Source organism: Eptesicus fuscus, chromosome 18, assembly GCF_027574615.1.
Source record: "Eptesicus fuscus isolate TK198812 chromosome 18, DD_ASM_mEF_20220401, whole genome shotgun sequence".
Classification (NCBI taxonomy): Eukaryota; Metazoa; Chordata; class Mammalia; order Chiroptera; family Vespertilionidae; genus Eptesicus; species Eptesicus fuscus.
Genome location: NC_072490.1, coordinates 29,628,605 through 29,639,298, shown reverse-complemented (window position 1 = coordinate 29,639,298; position 10,694 = coordinate 29,628,605). Strand labels below are relative to the sequence as shown.

At 44.8% G+C, this 10,694-nt stretch overlaps 1 protein-coding gene across 1 annotated transcript in view; it reads left to right on the top strand.

Moving 5' to 3' along the window:
* Window positions 1-1,318: 1,318 nt before the first annotated feature.
* STAG1 (stromal antigen 1) overlaps window positions 1,319-10,694 on the top strand; it is a 331,873-nt gene continuing 322,497 nt past the window's right edge. Inside the window, exon 1 of the mRNA XM_008152885.3 lies at window positions 1,319-1,594. The gene's annotated coding sequence lies outside the window, so the exon portion shown is untranslated. The remainder of the gene's footprint in view (window positions 1,595-10,694) is intronic.

The window sequence follows — 10,694 nt, the reverse complement described above, 5'->3', positions numbered from 1 at the left end:
GATGTGGGAGTCCCATAGCTTTGATCCCAGGAAACCAGATGAAGTTTATTAGTATAGATTGGGACTGGTACCCTGAACAAGGAAAGTTAGACATAAGTCTTTGTGAGACGGAGGCAACCAAAGATTAATAATTACAAGTGGGGTCCCAGGTCGGTTGTGATTTCAAAAGCCACACACCTTATTGGCCCTTGGGAGAGAAACCAAAAATTAGGGTAATTTACTGGAGATTGTCACTCAAGACCATAAAGGAGTTGAGCGATTCTAAGGCATTACTAAAATAGAGCTGACTATAGCCAACAGAGAATTTAGTCATAAAGGGGGCTTGATGACCTGGGAGATTAAGGATTCCATTTGTATAGAAAAGTTGTGAGCAAGTGAAAGGTGGGAAACACGGCCAAGACCACCGCGCGGCAGGCGGATGGAAAGTAGGGAAGAGACCACACGTTCACGGGCATAGTTTAGCCTTGATCTCGCGTTAGTCAAATGATTTCCCTTTTGGCAGCTACAGGCCAGGAACGTCCATTCCAGAGCCACGGAGAGCAGTCCTAAACGGTGGGAGGAGAAATCGAATTCAAAAGCTGAGGTGGCAGCCTCCCAGTCCAGCTCCCTTCCATTTCCACTAACTGGCCAATGCTGCCGCCTTATGCAAAGCCAGCACCACCAGAGGATCAGCTTTACTGAGTCAGGGACGACGCCGGGCGGCCCGCGGTGGGCACGGCCGCGTCTAGATCAGCGGCGAGGGAGGTCCCAAACAGTTCTCGAAACCTCCTCACCCTCTCCCGGTAAAGCGCCCATTCAACAATAAGTCGCTAATACAATGCTAGGTTCCGCGGCCCTGGTGACACAGGAGAGGTGGGAGCAGTTTGGCACCGCCACTCCCCCCCCTCCACCCCCGCGCCCGGTGCCGCAGAGTTCGGGGCGGGGGTGGGGGCAGCAGGAGCCGGGCAGGGCTGCAAAAAAAAGCGCCAGTCCCGCGACCAGGGGAGGGGCCTGGGTGCAGGGGCCGGGGCGGGTTTCCCTCCTAGGTCTCCGTAAAAGCTCCAAAAATGGCGGGCGGCCACTCGGCGAGGGAGGCGCGCAGGCGCCACCGTGGCCGTCTTTCCGACAAGCCTCGGGCAGCCCACGGACTGTCCACAACACCCTCCTCCAGCGGGGCCCGCCGCTCACGATTGGCTGAGCGGGCCCCGTGCTCCGTGCAGGGGCGGGGCCGCCACGCAGAGGCCACGTTTCGCGCCCCGCTGGTGCGCGTGCGCGCAAACCCCGCTGGAAAGCATTTGAGCGCGTCCCCGCCGGGGCCCCCCAGCTCGCGCCTCTGCTCCCTCCCCTTTCCGGGCAGGCCGGTCCCGTCAGCGAGGCAGTATGCACCGCGGCCAGCAGAGGGCGGTCCGGACCCAAGTCTGCAGCGGCGCCATTGGCGTGTGGAAAATGCCACCAGATGGCGGGTTAGGATTGCAGCTCCGTTGAAGGCGCGGCCCCCGCTCCCGAACCCCCGGCGACCACCCCGTAACAACCCCCCCACATCGGGAATAACACACCGGAGACTTTTGGGGGGAAACTAGGTCCACGGCCGGCGGCGCCCGGATGGGCAGCTGAGGTGAGTACGGGCGGCGGCGACAGCGGCGGGGGGCGGGAAATAGGGGGAATGCGGCGGCAGCAGCGCGGGGGCTGGAGACGCCGATCCAAAATGGAGGCCGGGCGAGAGCGAGAGAGCGCGAGCGGGGAGCTGGCGGGCGGGCCCGGCTCGGGCTGCGCGGGGGAGGGAGGCCGCGCGGGCCTGTGCGCGGTGTGGCGGCCGCTGACCGTCCGGGCGCGTGGGGGCGACGGCTGTGGGCGCGGCGGGCACCCCGGAGCTCTCGTTGCTCCTCACCCATCCCGCGGGCCCCGAAAATTGTGCCCCCGCCCGCTCGGGCACTACGGCGACGAGCGCGGAAGCCTTTGTGGCGCGCTCGGGCCCGCCGCCAAGCCCGCCCTCCGCCCCCCCCCCCCCCCCCCCCGCCCGGACTTCGGGACTCGCCCGCGCCCGGCAGAGCCGGGCCGAGGCGGGCTGGTGTGAACGCCTTCTGCCGCCCTGCGTTTCTGCGGTGTTTTAGCGGCAGCGTCGTCACATGACAACGAGCTCGCCTCAGTGGAGGGGCCTGGGGGTCGCTCGGCGTGGCGGCCGGCCCAGGCTTTTCCTTGGTCGGGTGGGGCTGGGAGCTGGCAGCTGGGGCCAAGGGGGCGTCGAATCCAGGCTTCCCGCTATCTGCCCTCCCCGCCCCCGACGGAGGCTTCCTTGTGAAACGTGTCCAGGCCCGAGCACAGCCCCGCTAGTTTGTCCATCCCCCGGGAGATGAGACCAATAAAAGTTGTTTTCCCCCCTTTTCTCGGGGTGCGGGCGGGGTGAAGCGCTGGGAAACGGGGAATGCTTGGAGTTGGACCTGGGCCTCGATTTGGAGGGTCTGAACTGGGTGCTGCTTGTCTGCTGTAGGGATTGAGAAATGTTCAGGTTTTAAAATTGTCACCTCACCCCGTCTGCCCATGTGAAATGGTATCAGTTCTCTTCACATTGCAGAGAATCCTGCCCCGGGCGTATAAATCATGGGGTGGTTTTGGAAGCTATATGGACTCAGCGATGCTGTTTGTATGTTTTAGTGTTTGTATGTGACTATAGCGAATTAATTCGCTGTTAACGTTGGTGGTAAGATGACAGTTTATTCCTTTTCGTGGTTGTGACTAGGAAGGACTACTATGTTTTGCATCTTAGCAAATAAAGTTAGTGTTTGTTCAAGTATCTGAATTGACATAAAGTGTGATTTGTAACTAAAGTTGTGTGGAATTTGAATGTAACTAACTCCACCTTTTAGTTTTCTGTGTGTGTGTTTTCAAGAAACTTGCAAATTCTGATGCTCAAGCACTTAGGGAAGTATCCTCAACAGTGATATATTGTGCCACGTTCTCATTTTTTATAATGTATGAAGAATTCAGATTCCAAAATTTGTTCAGAGGGTGGGATGTTGAAAGATCCAGAAAGGTTGTTTACTTGTGATTTTTGTGGTTTTTGAGAATATTTATAACAAATTATTTGCTATCTAAAGTTCTAGAAAACCTACAGGTGTTTTGCTACATTTTCAAAATGTACTTTAAATTTATTCAAGTGGTCTACCAATGGTCATGTTTACAGCCAAATTACTTTTGAATGAAAATTTCTCTATTCTCTTTAGTTTTGATGTTCTGATAAAACTAAGGGATATTCAGATAGATGTGAAATATGGAAAATTGTTATGCTACTAGGATTGCTTTCTTTGAAGACAGTAATACAATTACTGTTGATTTGAATGGCTTTAAGGGGCCTATGGTGTAGGGGCGAGGACTGGCCTGAAGTTAAACATTCCCTTAGGTTTGTGATCTTTGGGATGTCATTCTTGAGCTTTACTTTCCTCATCACTAAAATGAAGGTAATAAGTTATATGGTAGTTTTTAATATGTGTGTGAAAAAGTCCTTTTAATTGTTAGGACTTTAAAAATTTATACAGTTTTAATATTTTCCCCTTGATTTTGGATCTGTATAATCAGTGTTTTGAGAGATACCATGCACTCTGGGGAAAAAGATACAAGTGTCCCTCTCCCCCTTTCTTTTCTTTGCTGCTTTGTCCTATGTTGAGGGAGTGTACTAATTTTCAAGTACCACAAGTTTAACAGCTTAAACAACACCTCTTTTATTATCTCAAAGGTCAGAAATCTGGGTACTTTTTTTGGTTTGTTAATCCTCACCTGAGGATATTTTTTCCATTGATGTTTAGAGAGAGTGGAAGGAATGGAGGGAGAGGGGAAGAAAGAGGGAGAGAGATGTGGGACCCATCAGTTGGTTCCCTCTTGTACTCATTGCAACCTGCAGCACAGGCACGAACCCTTGACTGGGAATCGAACCAGAGATCCTTTGGTGTGTGGGCCGACGCTTCAACTACTGACCAACACCGATCAGAGCTCTGCCTACTTTTTGTAACCAGGCTCTCAGTTCAGCAGCTCACCAGGCTGAAATCAAGATGTCAGCTGGCTGCAATTCTCATTTGAGGCTTAAAGTCTTCCAAGCTCATTACTTGTTGGCAGAATTAATTTTTTTGTGGCTGTATGAAGTTTTTTTGCTAGCTGTTGGGCAGGGACCATTCTCAGTTCCTTACCATATATATGTCCATGTAGGTAGTTACAACATGGCTGTTTGCTTTCACACAGGCAAGCCTGACCAGTCTCTTGACTTCCCCTGTCTCTGATCTCTAGACTCCCCTTTAAGACCTCTTTTAAAAGCTCATCTGATTAGGTCATACCCACCCAGGTTAATCCCCTTTTTGGTGAAATCAACTGATTAGGGACTTTAACTACAAATGCAAAAATCTGTTTTCCATCTAACAGTCACAAGAATTATATCCCCTATTATATCTTTCCCACACTCAAGGGGAGAGGATTAGACAGGGGTGTAGGTCATTGAGGGTTCTGATTGCTTTTTTTTTTTTTTTAATTATTGATTGATTTCTAGAGGTGGGGAGAAGAGAGAAACATTGATTTGTTGTTCCACTTATTTATGCATTGGTTGCTTCTTTGTGTTAGCCCTGACTGGAGATTGAACCTGAAACCTTGGCGTATCGAGATGACACACTAACCAACTGAGCTACCTGACCAGGGCAAGGGTATCAAGCTTTAAAGCAGTGGTCGCCAACCTTTTGGACCTCATGGACCATCTGTGGTCCGAGGACCACCAGTTGGCGACTGCTGCTTTAAAGGATATAGCTAGTAGTTAAAATTGTTAGGGAGATACAGTTTAGTTTCTTAACAGAGAGGTGAGGCAGTAGGGACTTGGTCAATCTTTGTTAGCGGAATAACAATATAAACCTTGAGAAATTAGATGATTCTTGCTGCTCTAATATTCTGTTGGGAAAACTAGGAAGTAAAAACCTAAAAGATTGCTCTTGCATAAGCCCCAGAATGAGATGAATCTTGAGGTAGGAATTATGGTTGTGTCTAAAGACAAGGAGGGGATCAGTTTTCTGTCGTTTTGGTAGTTAAGAGGATAGGACCCCAGCTTCCTATCTTTAAATACTGAGAGAATCCTTGTCTTATTGAGAAATGTTATTCTTTTAAAATGAGCTTTTAAGTAGGTCATAGTTAGACTAGTCAGTTTTATAGAATCTTTTCTCCATGTAGTACATCCCTTCCTTATTGCTTCCATCAGGTTTTTTCCTCCTCTTCTAATTCCCTGTTCTTGCCAGTTAGTGCTTGAAGGACACTTCAAGTCCTACCTTCTTTCTTTAAAAAAATAAAAATAAAAAAATAAATAAATATATAAATATGTAAATTATATATTATATATATATATGCATATATATATATATAAAGCAATATATATATATATTATTTTAGAGAGAAAGAGAGAGAGAGAAACATCAATTGGGGGGAGGGGGGAGAAGAGACAGACCAGACAGACATCGATGTGGGAAACATCAATCGATTGCCTTCTGCATGTGCCCCAACTGGGTATGGACCCTGCAACCTGGGTGTGTGCCCTGAACGGGAATAGAACCCACCACCTTTTGGTGTACTGGACTACATCCCAACCAATGGAGCCATACCTGCCAGTGTGAGTCCTACCGTCTTTATAAAATACATTCCTTTGTGTTGTGAGCCTAAGTGATGTACCAGTTAGTCGTGTTTCTGAGTTTTGTAAATTAAATAGCTATTCTAATGGCTTTTAACTTGCTAGAAGCTCACAGTTACCAAAACATTTCACATTGTGACTTAGTACAAAAATGCAATAGAAATAAGTGTCACGAAACAGTATTTTATGCAGTGCACTCTGATATACTGATTTAAAAAAAATGAATACTGATTGCAGCTTGCCTAACTGTGATCTAATAACTCACCTACCCACAGTTGGAAAAGTGTTGAATTATAATCTCATTGGTAATCAGGAAAGTGCAAAGTATGCTAGTAAAACCATAAGAAGAAACCATTTCACTTCCATCAGATTAGCAAACATTAAAAATCCTGATACCAAATTTTGGTAAGAATGCAGAGAGTGTAAATTGATAGTCATTTGCAAATAAATTTGTTTTAGCTAGTAAATTGAGGTATAGGTACCTTAAATCTATCAGTTATACTTCTGTCTACATTCCTGTGAGAAAAAAATCTTATATACCAGGTTGTAAACAAAAATGTTCATAATAGCCTTGTTTGTAGTAGCCAGTATTTAGAAACAGACTGTTTATCAGTGGTAGAATGGATAAATAAATGGTAGTTTCCAAAAGTTAAAATAATTTTTAAAAAAGTTAATCTTAATTCCTATGATAACCTCACTTGGTCATAGTGTATTATCCTTTTTATATTTAATATTTTGTTAGGAATTTCAGGATATTTCTTCATGAGGGATGTTATGTTGTAGTTTTCTTTGGTTGTAATGTCTGATAAGTTTCAGTGTTAGGATTATGATAGTCTCAAAATAAGTTGAGAAGTGTTCCCTCTGTTACTGAGTTTGTGCAATACTGATTGATATTAATTCTTGTTGGAATTTTAGCTAGAATTCACCAGTGATACCATCTGAACTTGGAATTTTTTTTTATGAGGTTTTTGGTAACATTCAGTTTTTTAGTGGATGCAGGGTTATTCAGATTTTGTTTCATCTTAAGTCAGTTTTGTTAAGTTGTATTTTTAAAGAAAATTGTCATCTCATGTGTTGACATTAGTTGTTTATAAGATGTCCTTGTTAGCCTCCAAATGTCTGTAGGATCTGTAGTGATAACTTCTCTAATTTCTGGGGTTGTTAATGTGTTCTTTTTTTCTCTACTAGTTTAATTCAGGTTTAACTGATATCTTTTCTAAATATGCTTTTTTGATATCTTTTCTAAATATGCTTTTTAAAATTTTTTTGAGAGCGAGAGAAAGAAACATCAATCAGTTGCCTCCCCAAACACCCCTACAACCTGGGCATGTGCCCTGACCAGGAAGAGGTGCATGGTACGACACTCAACTAACTGAGCCACACCAGCTAGGCCTCAATATCTTTACAAATAATAACATTGTCAGTTTTTCCCATTCATCTTTTCTCATTTATTTTTGTTAGTTATAATTTTTTTCTTACATGTATTTCGATTTTCTTTTTCCAGCTTCTTAAAGTGGAACTGAGGTCATAGAATTCAGACATTTCTTATCTTCTAATATAAATATTCAAAGTTAGAGATTTTCCTCTAATGTATCCCATAGATTTTGGTATGTTGTGTTTTTATTCAGTTTGAAATTGTTTCTAATTTGCTTTGTGATGCCTTTTTTTGTTTGCTTTGTGATTTCTTCATTAACCCATGCATTACTTACAAGTCTGTCTAATTTTCAAATAATTGGAGTTATTTTAGACATCTTTTTGACTGCTAACTTAATTTCATTTTGAGGTCAGAGAATATCCTCTATATGATTTGAATCCTCTTAAACTTATTGAACCCTGTTTTATGGTCTAGCATATTGTCTGTCTTGGCAATGTACCTTTCACACTTGAAAAGAATGTGTATTCTTCAATAGGGTCGTCTTCTGTAAATATCAATTAGGTTAAGAAGTTTTGGTAATACTTTTCAAATAATTTATGTCTTTACTGTTTTTTGGGGTGGGGGGGTCAATGGGGTTTGGTCTAGTTCTATGAGTTGCTGAGAGATGTTAAAATATCTATGACCATCAAATTGTCCATTTTTAGAAATTTTGCCTCATGAATTTTGAAGCTTGTTATTAGGCATGTACATTTTATGATTGTTTATCTTTCTGATGCGTTGACCTTGTTATCATTATGAAATATCCCTATTTATTCTGGTAGGAGTTTTTGTCTTGAAGTCTACTTTATCAGATATTAACATAGCCACTCCAACTTTCTCCAGCTTTCTGTTTACATACTATGTCTTTTCCCATCCATTTACTTAAGACTTTTCTTTACATTTAAAATGCACTTCTTAAAGCATATAGTTGAGTTTTGCTTTTTTGTCCTTTTGTCAATATGGAATTGGAATATCTCTTTCAATTATAAAAAACATTGATTATGTGCTAATGCCTAGCAAGGTCTGTGAAGGGTCTGAGATTATACCCTACTTGCAGGCTAGCAAGTGTCATGTTGGTCGTTAGCGCCAATAGGAATCCCTAATTTGGGGTGCGGTTGGTGAAGGTTAAAAAAAAAAGGAAACTTTATTCTGCTTAATTGTGATACAGCATAGCTATGAAGCAGCCCTGGGGCCAGGACCCTCTGGCCTGACAGCTCTGCTCCTTTGGCAATACTTTTCAAATAATTTATGGTCTCCTTGCTGGTCTGCTTTGCTCTGTGCTAGTCTATTCCACTGTGATTTGGTCTGCTCCATTCTGTGCCAGTTTGTTCTGGACTGGACTGGTCTGCTCTGTTCTGCTCTGGTAGGACATCTTAGGTGTTTCAGCTCAGCCTGGGAGACACAGTTTTCAGTCTTGGTGGAAAGGGAAAGTGCTTACAGAGCAGAGGGGAGCTGGCTTATATGGACAGAAGTCCCTGCCCTCATGCAAATGAGGATTCCAAGTCATTGAAGATTGATTGGTCCAAAAGGCACTCCTGATTGATCAGAATAGAGCTACTCTGATTTGTCAGAGGTACACAACTCTGGAAGGAGAAAGCCTCAGTCATATTGGTTTAAATAGGATTCTAGGAACTCCTTTTTTAAGGGCTGGATCTGATGGCAGAGTGCAGGTTTCTCCCTGAAGTGCAGTTTGCATGAGAGAGGCCCCTGTGTAAAAATGGCGGCTAGGCTCTGTTTTTTAAAAAACTTGAGACCAGTTAGCCACCATGAGCTCTTAGTAGGTGTCTTCTTAGGGTTCACACAGGTTAACCTGCCACAGTTTAACTGGATGCTAGAAGGAGCTATGAGACTCTTCGGTCAGAGATGAAGAACAGTGCACTATATAGCAATAGCAGTAGCCACAGAATCAGCCCCAATTTGCACAGTAGTGTGGAAGAGTGACACATATACAGGAAATGAGTGGGTTGTGTCAAAGGAGAGGAATACCAGGGTTGGGGAAACTAAATCATTATAATGAGTAGTAAGTATGCCTCCCCTTTTCTCTGAGGGAGATGCCCGATTATACCTGGTTTATTATTTTTCGTATCTTATTTAGAGCACTGAGAAGTAAGCTTTTTGCACTCTCTAGTACAGGGGTCATCAAACTTTTTAAACAGGGGGCCAGTTCACTGTCCCTCAGACCGTTGGAGGGCCGGACTATAGTTTAAAAAAAACTAGGAACAAATTCCTATGCACACTGCACATATCTTATTTTGAAGTAAAAAAACAAAACGGCAAAAACACCCACGTGTGGCCCGCGGGCCGTAGTTTGAGGACGCCTGCTCTAGTAGATAGTATGAAGTAGCAAATGTGTAGATATTTTTTATGACAGTAAACAATATGAAAGCTAAAGAACATCTTAAGCTGTGTTGTACTTTATTGTTAAACTGGGGGCCCAGTGCGCGAATTCGTGCACCTTGAAAGGAACTGTGGGCCATGAGGCTGTGGTGGGCACAGGGGCGGGTCTCGGCCCATCCTCCGCACCCCTGCCTGGCCCTTCCTGCCGCGGCCTCTGGTCCCTTGTCTGCTGGCAGCCCTGCTCCTGCCACCGCTGCTCCCATGCACTGACGGCACCGGCCCTGCTCATACCCGCTGATGGCGTGGAGTGATTGGGGCCGGTGCCAGCAGCGGGTGTGAGTGGAGCTGGTGCTGTCAGTGGGTGCGAGCCGCGGCTGCTCCCCCCATCGCCCCTCAGGAGTAGGGGGAGGTGGAGAAGCCCTGAGGGGCGATCGGGGCCGGCAGCTCCCACTTGCACCCACTGACAGTGCTGAGCAGTTGGGGTGGCGCCGGGTGCTGGCAGTAGGTGTGAGCGGGGCCGGTGGGACTGCGGCGTGTGGGAGCAAAGAATTTTCAGTAACCACCAGAGGCTTGCCCTGATGACAGTGACCAGCACCCTGCCTTGGTCTGGCGCCCTTGCTCATCTGCTCCACCATCCCGCTGCGGCTGATGCTGGCCATGTTTCACACGCACCCCCTGGTGGTCAGCGCACATCATAGCGACTGGTTGTTCGGCTGTTCCACCACTTGGTCTATTTTCATATTAGGGTTTTATATATATAGGTTCTAAATTAACTTTTGAGAAGAAAATGCCTTACTCTGTGCCTTGTATTGCTAGGGATAATTAAAAAATTGATGCTCACAGATGAAGGAAGCACTGTCACATGGTAAGAGGCTAAGAATGCCATTGTTCATTATGTAAGAGAGCTCCTGGCACTTGAGTCACACTTGTTTCAAATTCTAACTCAACCCCTTCCTAGGTATATAAACTTGGGCAAATTCTTTAACCTCTAAACCTCAGTTTTGTATTGTGTAATATGGGAATAATAAAAGCATGCCTCTTATGGATTACTGTAGAGGTGAAAAAGGTAGATTTTAAGTGTTAGACTATATTGCATTTTACATAAATCCAAAGGGCATTCATCTTAAAATTAAGAGGAAAATGAAATTATAATTAAATAAATGATGAGTTTACTTTCCAGAAGTAAAGAATTTTAATTAATTGTTTCTTAGCACATAGAGCTAGCAGATTAAAACTTTATTAATGAGAATGGTCAGAGAATGAAGTACTCTCGTTAATTGAGAGATGAGGGTTATAGCCAGAGTTTTTTGCTTATTG